A 12,057-nucleotide genomic window follows, 5' to 3' on the forward strand; every position below is an offset into this window, starting at 1 on the left:
TGACAATTCCATGCCTGTGGTGTGAAAAGTAATTGGTCATATTGGGTGGAAGTGTCTCTGCATGCAGAGAGCTGCTTTGAGTCTGGATGGAGTCAATGTCTTTCTCTCATTCACATTATCTCAGTGTCTGATTCTTGACTGAAGGATGCATGTTTAAACCTCTTCTGGTGCTGCCAGAGATAATTGCAAGACTGTGTGTTTGTGAATGCATGCTTGTACCTGTGCGGTCTTTGTATGTGCTTTTATTATGAACAGAATGATTTAGTGCGCTATGGTGTTGAGACATTAGGATGATACTTCTTGCCCTCTCGCAGTCTTCCTGGCAGATTCCCAAGGACAGGCAGCAGAAAGCAATTGCTATTAGTGCACATATATAGTCCGAGCAGATAAATATAGGCTGCTTTTAGCAGATGAGCCACAGCGCCATCAATTAAGATTAGGGCAAGTGCTATCACAGTCTCATAAAGAACAACAAGACGGCATTCCCTCAATGTCAAAGGTAAGATGAACATGTACAAGCCGTTGGGAAAAATCAAAGAAAACCCGATAGCTCATATACATAATGCTCACATTGACAAATAGCTATTGATGTTTCTTCATCAATGAGAGTGACATGGCTCAAACAGCTTGGAGGGGATCCCGATCCCAGCACTGAAATGAAATTATGCCGAAATTTGGCGAGGATGAGTCTAATTAATTTATTTCAGGCGTCAGTGTTTTTTTTCTCTTGATACGATTGGGTGGGAGGCTAAAATCTTGGACTTCTTCATGCAGCTAGGGAACATTTTCTAGCCCGAGTTGAAGTCTGCCTCCATCCTACTGTTTGAGAAGAAAACTTGGAAAACATGGACAGGGAGAACAGAAATAGAGCCGCTGGTTGTGTGTGAAAATGAAAAATGGCAGGGATGGAATTCATCTTTGCTCTGTTGTCCAATCACAGTCCACAACCGCCCACCGACTGCAGCGACCCTGTTGTCGCCCAGTGTTCTTGTCTGATTCCCCTGTAGTGTCCTCTTTTCTCTGCCCTGGTTGTAGCAAAGAGTATGGCAGCAATCTCCATGCCAAGCCAGAGGGACGTGGACAATGTGTGTGCCCTGCGACTCTCCAGTGGTTTCCAAGTAAAGGCCATCACTCTCTCTAATTAGCTGGTCTCTTTTGGGCTGTGACTAAAATCACCTCTGTGGCTCCTTCCTCCATCGGATCACACCTAATTTTAATTAGACCCCTCGGAATATTAGCCGGGGTCTTTGTTCCGCTTCCTCTCATTAAGGAGCCAGACAAATGAGTCTTTAAAATCCTTTATACATTTCCCCTACATTTCTTCCTCTATCCCCCCCGCCCCGCTCTCTCTCACTATTGTCCTCATCATTTTCTCTTGCATGCTCTTTTACTGTGATATACTGTATATAATCAGCCCCCGGCCTAGCTAAAGCCATGTGAGTAGTGATTGGCCATTCTGTCCAAATATCCCAGCATGCAAGGGCTACAGATACAGTTTGACATGGACCATAAAAAGAAATCAGGAGATTACAGAAAACTGCAAAACTTGCTGAGCAGACAAAAGAGGAAAAAATTAATAAAGCACCGAAAAATAAATATTTAGTAACTAATACATGCACAATTAATTTCAATGGGATTCAATGGTTCCGACAAAGATAGACAAATCACTTAATATTTAAAATGGATACTTAGCATGTATTTCTTTATCTTTTTCTTGGTGCGCAGAAATACAATTAAACAATATTATATAACCCAGGTTAGAAAGCTAAAAATAATCTAGCCAATCATGGACAGTTCGCAACATATACATACCAAGGTTAGGCCAGGTCACTTCTTTTTCCTCTTACTCCACTCCTGGCTAGCTTGCCAATAATTGAAACAAGTGTGACTCGCTAATTTAGAATTTTTAGAAGACCTACTGTGTAAAAGTATTTCTTACACTGCCATGGTGGGATTTTACCCAAGCTCTGTTTTGGATTGTTGATTCAAATCCAATGCCTCGTTATTTTTTTTATTCTAACAAAGTGATACAAATGAGGACGTGTTGGTTACAGCCCTGCAGTTCAACCTGTACCACCTACTAGAAAAGAAAGTAACAACAGCTGCACACTACAAAAAAAATTATGAAATTCTGTTCTGAATAATGCTACGAATCACATCATGAATAATCAAATTTCAGTAATGAATGTAAGTGCAGGTAATCCTAACGCTAAAAAACAAACAATGAAAACAACAAAGAAATATACTTCCCATAGGTCACAGAGCTTTACACTCACTCAGTTTGTCAGTTGTAGAGTTTTATTGGATTATTAGGACTAATATTATGATTGTCGGAGGTCACACAACCACAACAATTTTAGCATCCCAAAGGCCATGGGCAGTCTTGTTTCCATCAGAGGATCTAATTGTTTGGCACTTTAAGGTCTTGTTTCCAACTGTGGGTTGTAGTCTATGTAGAGCTAAAAGGAGCAATAATCATAGCTCATTAAGAAAATATGAGCACGGAGAGAAAACACGGCCATGGCGCTGTGCCCAGTCTGAATTACAAAAATGTATTCCTGTCTTTTGTGGCTGTGCGACTGTCCTTGTATGACTGTTGGACAATGATGGATAGTGAAATATTCCCTGGCCTACGGGTTCTTGACACTGAAAGCTGCAAAGAAATCTGCCCGATTATAAAATAAGTTTTAGTTTTTCTTACTTGTCTCTTCTCATCTCATCTGGGGACCCCTCAGATTTACCTGTTGGGAACCACTGCTCTAGAAATTAACTACATGTTCTGCTTTCAAAGCTTTCATAGCAAACAACAATTTGTTACGTAAAGATAGAGTAGAGTCCCGGTGTCATGAGCAAAGAATGACGTCACACTCCCACGTATTGCTATCATAGCCTTTCTGTGGTTTGTTCACATAGCCAGTCTGCTCCAGGTGCAGCTGAGCAGAGTGACTGAAACTGCTGTTTTTCTCTGTCAGTGCATCAAGAATTTATTTTAATCAAGTCACCAGAATTGTTGGAATAGTGGAAAGACTAAAAAAGAAAGTTTTTGTGGGTTTTATTTTTTTTCTGTCCACTTAGAATGAGGTAAATGCTGGGGTAAAAATACTGTTTTTGTCTATGGAGTCTGGTGGCGAGTGATAGTGATACCATAACAGCTGTTTCTGGTTAAACAAATGGTCAGTTATCCCTACTGACAATTTCCTTACTGTTGTCAGACACTTTGAACAACAATCTGAGCCAGTAAGCGGCAAATAAATGATGCTCAGCAAAGATGGGAAATACTATCTAATTGTTCAGCAAATTTGACAACCAACAGCTTGAATTTCAGGTCGTACTTTTTTCTTTGTGCCACTGACATGACATTTGAACGTGAACATGAACACTTCAAAAGTCAGCACTTTTTTTCCCCGTCTCTCTCATTTACCATGCCAGTAAATCTGAATGAATTATAATTTGGTGCTCATAGTTTCTGTAAACCAAACAAATGTATTATGGAGAATCTGACTGATCATTTTGTTAAGTTTAAACATTTATATTTGTTTAGGTGATCTAAGAAGCTTAAAATTCAAAGTTTTATACATCCAGGTAATTTCTATAAATCAAGACTAGGCTTATACTGGAGACCTGCTTTTATTTGTCAAAACATGTAGCCTCACCAGGCTAGTAAAGGAGACCTGCATCTATTTGGGACATTGCTTTTATTAGAGGTTTTATGATATATCTTAATGCAACTTAACATTATCTAGTGATAACAAGAAAAATACAGCAACCACAAAATTGACTCTGGAATGTGAAGTATGTTAGTGAATCAAGATGAAGAGGAATGAGGAGAATCAGGAGAAAATACTTACCAGCAAATAGTGTTTATTTGATCTATGCCATCCCAGGAACACAGACAGCCCCAAGCATGTAGTGCAGCTCCTCTTCGTGGCCATCGCTGTTAACAATGGGCATGTTGAGTTCCCACCAGCTGCCAATCTTTACTGATGGCAGCAGCACCTGTAGGAAAAAAAACCCACCAACAACAGTCAAAACACATTAGTATCTCCCAGTGGCAACTCACCAGAGTTCAAGTTCATAATCTTCCTCAGATTAACATCTGCAACCATTTAACCCAAGTGCATTTCCAGGCTTTGTGTTTGTCTTTGTGTGTGTGTGTGTGTGTGTGTGTGTGTGTGTGTGTGTGTGTGTGTGTGTGCGCGCAAATGCACACATGCATGAACACACGTTTACTATTTGTCTATGTAGAGCAAGTGTGAGGATGCACTCATGGGTGGTTGAGTAATAGATGCTGGTGCTCTGCCAGTGCCGCACGCCCTTGTTCATGAATTATAAAACCAAGAGCAATTATGGCTTTTACACAAATTAACCAAAGCATGCTGGATGCAGGCTGTAATTGGGTCAGTGGTTATTTCCTGCAACACACCTGGGCTTGCAGTAAACGTTGGGTATCAATTATGAATGGCTCCTGTCCTACCCAGGGTGTGTAGCAGACCATGCTGTAAACATAGCATATACAATGCATTAGCATACACATGATGACTGTAATAATCTCCATCATAATGCCTTAGTGTCTCTTAGTTATGTTGCATTAGTGTCTGTGTGTGTGGATTCCAGGGTCAAAGGAGATGAAATGTATGCATTGCTATTTTAAAGTATGTTGAGTTTATTATGTACAGCTAGATCTATTCTAATGTATTATTTCCTCGGATTCCTGTGTTTTAAAGGCATATTGACATACTGTATTAATGTTAAATTACTTTGTATATAGTGTTGTCTCGTTTCCTGAGGCTCAAGAATTATTCAATCACTATAATTTGGCAGGTTTAAAGTCCTGGTGTACCCAGTCAGGTCTCTCACCTACCATGTAAGATGTACAATTTAGCCAGTAACAGTTTAAACCCACAAAGGATAGGATGTCTTACACCATAAATAAATTTGAGTAATAGAGTACTACAAGCCCAGAACCAAAAGACACCTGAGATCACCCCAAGATCAAGACAAAAATTAAAACCTTAGGTCTTTCATTTTTTTAAATTCAGCAACAGACTATCTCTCAATTAAATAAGATATGCACAGTTCAGCGCAGAGTTCATGAAATAGCAAAAACTTGCAAAAGAGAAAAGAAAATCAGTTTCAAAAACCAAGAATCAGGAGATATATTGTAGCAATCAGTCTTTCAATCAGAAAAGAAAATATGTATTCATAGGTAATACTTCCCAAAATCCATTTTTCCCCCTATATAAACATGCATTACAAGCATATTTAAAAAGGTCCATCAGCATAGAAAGAAAAAGAAAGAAAGAAAGAAAGAAAATGTTGATGTCCAACAAGCAACCCATGACATTATTGAGTAGGTGCAGACTGCCACATACGTGCTACACACTTCTGATGTGTTTGCAGCACAGAGTACAACCAAATATTTCCCGAAAATCACCCATATCTGAGCCATTTACTGCAGTAGCAATAGTGCACCAAGAGAGAAAGTGCCTTCAATTGTGAAGTGTGTTAAAACATACAGTATACAGTGAAGATCTGGCCAAAATGTGTTGAGCCACACAGTATCTCAGCTGTGCACCAGTTAACTGCCACATGTGACCCAAAAACACAGTACATGCTATCAGGGAATGGTATGTGAACAGGCACAGCAGGTGACACCATAAACCAATTTATCAATGGAGTGACTGTCAGGAGTATTTTCAGGGTCTGCTTATGCCTATTTGTGCTGTTGTAGGGTTGTGGAGTACAGTTGCACTACTTGAATACTAAACAATACTGAAAAATATTCATTCTGTACTTGTCAGGCATTATAAGAATGAAAAACAAATAAGAAAAATATAAAAGATGGGATGAAGATCTTGGAATAGGAGATTATGTAAAACACATGCAATATATTGCAACCACTTTACATAGAATGTTTAGAAACATACAGACTATCACAACAATCCAGCAAACTCAGTATAATTCATTATTAAAAAACTGTGGTGGAAAATATGACTGTCATGCTTTTATTTTTGCCTACATTTAAAGACAGTTTCAGTATTTAGAAATAAAGCTTTCACTCAAGTTTTCTCCACATGCCACACTTTGATAGGCATCTGTCAGCTAACGCTAGCTAACATGATGCATGGAATTCAAGTGAGAAACAACAGCTACTGTCAGTAACAGTACCCCAGATTACATAAAGTAAGCTCAAGCAGGTAGCACAGAAGCTTTAAGTTACATTAGCATCTATGGCATTCCTCTGCCTTTTAAGTTAAGGGCTATCTTTCTGGATATGAATGCATGAAACTCTCGCTGCTTACCATCAATATCAGAGCTTACTCATAAGGTAATATGTCAATACTGGATTTAATAAGTATTATTTATCAGCCACACAGGATCATAAAAAGAGACTCTGCACACTACCTTTGATTTTTTTTATCTAAAACTTAAAAGTGTAACAATTGAAACCCACGAGCCTGCACCATTATTAGCTGCCGAGCACTGAAACTCTAAACACACCATCAAACTGGTCACCAAAGCATGGTTCACAGAGCCTGACAACCTTTTTGCACTATTCATTTAACAGCTATAAACACATGATTGTGTGAGATTTTTTTATTTGAAATGTATGTTTCTTCCTTTGCAGTTTCGTTTAGGCAAACCTGTTCACCACCTGAAAAAAACACAGGGCTCTGACCAGTTTGATAGACACCAACATTAAATACACTAAATGGGGGTTCTACTTGGGGTACTGATCTTTTTCCATCCATTACTTGTGCAATTTGTTTTCTTCTTGTTTTAAACCTATTTACTGGAGAGCCATTCTATAGCACCAAAAACAAGACCTGTGAAGACTACGTAAGAATGTATAGATTTACATTAGAGAGCATGTGCCATTGCTTTGCCATTTGGCTGCCTGAACTACACCTGCACTATTTTAACATTAATGTATGCATTTAGGAGTTACATACCCTTTGATAGTTGAATGCCTTTAGTAATGTCTGCATATCTGCATGTGTAAACACCTGCCTGGGAAGAAACAGTCTGACCCCAGGCTCAGTAACAAAATTGTCAAATATGCTGAAGAATCTTTCACCTAGTGAGTCAAGACCCTGAGGAAAGTTTCCATATTTAAATTCACAATTCTTTCTCATTTATAAAAGAACTATTAGACAGTTTTAATGCCCTGTGCTTCCTCTTTTGCACAGTGCAACTTAAACATGGATGCTTCAAAAATCTAAGTACAAATAATATTTTTTAAGCATCTGAGAATCTGAGTTTATCATTGTCATCGCCTTTGGTTGAGTAATAATCCCAAGCTATAACAAATGAGATGTCACACTGGCAAAAACAACCCAGCCTGACATGTCTGTTTTATAGCTATTAAAAGGGGATCAAGTAAAAGAAAAGTAGTTCCACTTTTGGTTTAAAAGAACATAATGAGAAGACAGCTGAATAAACTCCACAGTCGCAGTGTACTGGGTTTTCAAAAAATTGCTTCGATATTGCTTGTTCTTGTCTACATAATAGTGTGATTAAAGTGGTGCATGAGTAAATGTTCTTAGGTCTTGACAAGTTAGTGAACCACACTCAAGTATATGTTATAATTTGGATATTAAAGCAGCAGTCTTTGTAAGATGTGCAGGGATGCAGACATTATTTGGCAGATCAGTGTCCTCTGCACATGAAAATAAACTAGGTAGGTCTCTTAGAAATGATGTTTTTATAATACTGCATTTTTCCCCAATTACCTGATGATTGTAAATGTAATTGCTGCCTGGATTGTGTTCATGTGAGTGTTTTTGAGTAAAGGAAGCTCTCTATTTATGCAAGTCAGAGGGAGGCAGTATGGGAGGATGTTGGACTGCAGACCAGATATTGCAGCTTGAGTCTTGTGTGTGGTTCGGTTTAGGGGGGAAATATAGTTTTGTCAAAGTTAGGGAAAGATTTTGTTTTCGTAACAGTGAACACACTGTGCCTAATGCTTCAGATCACTGTGGACCACTTGAAAATCAGTTTCTTCCTTTGCTACAGTGTGATGTTTGAGCTTCACGGTGCAGAATGATGTATGTACAGAATGTGACACTAGAAAGATGTTTTCACATTAATCTGCTGAAAGTGCAAAGTTTCTCTGAGCTCAATGAACATCTGATTTTTAGGGGCCTTTGAGCATCACAAATAGTTGGAAGTCAACCTGGTCTAGTATGCAACCTTGTGGATTTAGGGATTTAAATGTGGAAATTATTCTTTTTTGTATAAAAGGTCCAATGTGTATGATTTAGTGGCATCCAGCGGTGCAATTACTGATTGCAATGCCCTCGCCTCACGCTCCGATTCCAAGCATATAGGAGAAACTGCAGTGGTCCTGAACTCACAAAAACACTAAAGGCCTCCATATTTTTTATTGTCTGTTCCAGCCTACTATAAAAACATGGCGGCCTCCATAGAAGAGGACCCGCTGCTTCTGTAATTACTTATTCTAAGGTAAAGAAAACCATTCTTATTTTCAGGTGGTTATACACTGGTATAAACATACCTATGAATATTATATTCCATTTCTGCCAATAATTCCTCCTAAATGTTATACACTGGACCTCTAAAAACAGTGAATAACAGATTTTAAATCATATAATTAAACACAGATAGATACAACAGATAGAAACTTGAGTTTATTAGAAAAGCGTTTGTTTTTTTAGAAACTACCTCTCTGCTGGGGGATAGAGGCTACCAGTCGGCCGTAGTCTCATTTGTTCAGAGTAATAATGCCAAGGTATAATAAGCAGCCTAATTTAACAGTGGTACACTGATGTTTAAAATGTTACTGATACAAGTTTTACTGATCCATAAAAATCTGTAGCAAAAAGATATATTGAAGGTAGCACTACTTACAGAGGTCTAATGGGCTTGAAAAAAATTATGTTACTACATCTACTACTGTGAATGTGAATTGTTGTGATATTGCATCATAGTATTAAATCATGTGATGCTATTGGACTGTAGCCTGTGTAATAGGCCTACGTAAAATTAACGGGCTGTAAAAGTAAATGACCAACTAACTTTTCAACCATCAGCCGCAATTAAGTGACAATTAGCTATGTTGACCCATCTATGCCTTTATGGCTCATTACAGGCGTAACAGGAACTGTTCACTGATATTGGTCTTTAAACAAACACTGTAAAAAAATGCCATGGAAGTGTATGAAATGAGCCTTTACTTTAGTAACATCTTAAGGAGGTGAAACTGCTTTTTGTCTTGAGACTCAAGGGATCTGAACTGGAACAAAGAAAATAATGCATCTGTGTACAGGGAGTAAAAAGCTTTGCAACAGATAGAGCAAAGTCCTTTATTGATCTAATATGGATCATAAAAAATTTAATTTCAGTTCTAAACTCTAGTGCAATATAAACACAGCAAACCACAAGAACATGCCTGGAAGTTGTTCTTCAGACAAAACTAGATAGACACCTAATCAGGGTGATTTTACCATTGCAGACCATCTCTAATCATATAGTTAGAGCAGAATTCCATTACATGTAAATCATGGGAATCAAGGTCAACACATTGGGATATTTGGATATCCAGATATCTCCCGGTGTATTCAGCCCTTTCAGCAGCTTGTTTTCAGTTTCTCTGCAACTACTTTACATGTATTGATCGGGAGCTTTCACAGGCCAAAAAAAAAGACAACAAAACAAAACATAATACAGGAGTTTTAAAGCACCGAGTGTAAGAGCTGGATTGCATAGTCGCAACTGGATTGTAGCCATAATGATTTTGCAGCCACAGATCCCTGTTGAGCTGCAGTCTATTCTATCGCCAGGTAGTCCCATATGAGGCCTCTGGCAGAAAAGCCATTGTGCCGTCTCCAAAAAGCCCATCTACTGGCTCTGCAGGTGCATGAGTATAAAACTGAGCATGTTTTCAGGTCAAAATGAACCAAATAATTCTTCCCTCCAACATCTTTCTGCCCTTTTCTCTAACATTGGCACTATAACCTAGGTTTTCAAACATGAATATTGATTAAATATCATACAATTTCTCCTTTGTGATCTTAACTTTACAGAGATACATGACATTAACTAGACAGGCTATTACAGGCATTGCATTAAAAAGGTGACATTTCAGAAGTTACTGACAGTATTATCGGGGAAAAAGCCTGACGCTCCGCTGTGCTAATATAACACAAGATGGGAGCAAGCAGTCTCTTTGTAAAGAAAAATGGCACAAAAGTTAAATCATAAGAGTGTTTTTAGCCCAGTCATTTGTCTCATGTTCCTGTGCGAGCCGAGCTGACATCAAAGTCGCTGCAAAAAAAGGCAGGGGGGCAAAAAAGGTTGCACTGCAATAAGGCGATTTTGCGGCTAGATTATTTTCCTTCTAGCAATTCAAGAGAGCCACCATCACAACTGTCATATCAGAATTACAGGGGCCAATGTGTTCTCAACTCAACACTCATCTAGCATTTAAATTCCAAGGATTTCATCCTATATTGATAGCGACCAAGTTTGGTTCTTGTACAGAAAACTCAACCCAATACATTTATGAAATGTATAGCTGCTCGTAAAATATGGAGGACTAAAAGTGTCAAAATTAAATAATTAAATACATCATTAAATAATTACTTAAATGTGTCATTAATTCATTAAAATACCAATTCATTTTATGTAAATATATATAATTATTTCACTATTTAATTAATTATTTCATGGTCCTGTGTGGCAGTGCTTCATGAATTTATTTTATCTGTCAAACTCATCAAAGTCAGTGGGTGGGGCTAATGCTAATCTAGTCTGATCCATTGCTTTGGTCTGAAGTAGAGTGCCTGGATAGAGACAATGGACGATCTTCATGAACTTTCTAGGGAGTTGGTGAGAGACATTTTAGACTTAGCAGAGGATGTGGAAGGACCTGCTTACCCAGAGCATGTAGTGAGTAAAGCAGAGGAACTTATTGAAGTTCTTGGAGTTATTTCCGCACTTTCCGACCAAGATATTGACCATAGAGTGACTGCATATTTAGAAGAAGTAGTCCACCGCTTCTCTGGTATCAGGGCGCATCAGGCCCAACACACACAGGGACCGGGGAGTTTGGCATTTGACATACCGAGTGCAGTTCTGGAGCATCAAGTTCTTTGTGGATTACCCGCAAGTCAAATTGCAGCGATGTTCACTAGCTCTGCATCAATCCATTATCTGGAATTGATTTGCCTTGACTTCATGCGCAGGGTAACCAATCAGGCGTTAGGATCCGCCTACCAACTTTGATGGGCGAGTTTGACAGATAGAATAAATTCATGAAGCACTACAACACAGGACCATGAAATAATTAATTAAATAGTGAAATAAATATGTTTTTTACATAAAATGAATCGGTATTTTAATGAATTAATGACACATTCAAGTAATTATTTAATGGTGTATTTATTTATTTAATTTTGGCATTTTTAGTCCTCCATAGTAAAAGACACAGAAAACATATTAGCTACTCTGTTCTAATAAGGCAACATGACATTCATAAAAGACAGAACAGCTTTTGTTTGGCATTTCAGTGTTTCCTCTATGTTGATTTTGGAGCGGCGGCCTGCCGCTGTTAAATTTCTGCCGCCACGGTATCAGAAATGGGGCAGACGCACAATGTAGTCACGGTTGCCTTTTAAATGATCCTGCCGACATAATGCACCCCCGTTGGCTGCCGCTCACATTGCAATTTAACAACAAGTAGAACTATTCGGAGGTTATTGGGGCTGTCCACTTTAACTCCACATACTGTTGTGTTGATGGAGCTTATTGTCAAAACGTTCGCTTTCTTCCAAGTCGACTATTAAACTAACAGCTCCACCAAAAACGTCACCACAGTGGGTCCGTTTTAAATGGACAACGTTCAACTTGTCAGTTCTCAGCTCAACGTCCTGATATCAAACATCTGGAAACATTAAAACGGTAAATATATTTGTTTGTGTTGCAGCAAAGTGTCAGTGTTCTGTTTCATACGTAAAACGTTTGCCGGCGTGACGGGGACAGGGACGGGGGGGTGTTCGGACGGGCCTGCTGCCGCTGCTAAAAAAAATCCTAGAG

Source organism: Dicentrarchus labrax, unplaced genomic scaffold, assembly GCF_905237075.1.
Source record: "Dicentrarchus labrax unplaced genomic scaffold, dlabrax2021, whole genome shotgun sequence".
Taxonomy (NCBI): Eukaryota; Metazoa; Chordata; class Actinopteri; family Moronidae; genus Dicentrarchus; species Dicentrarchus labrax.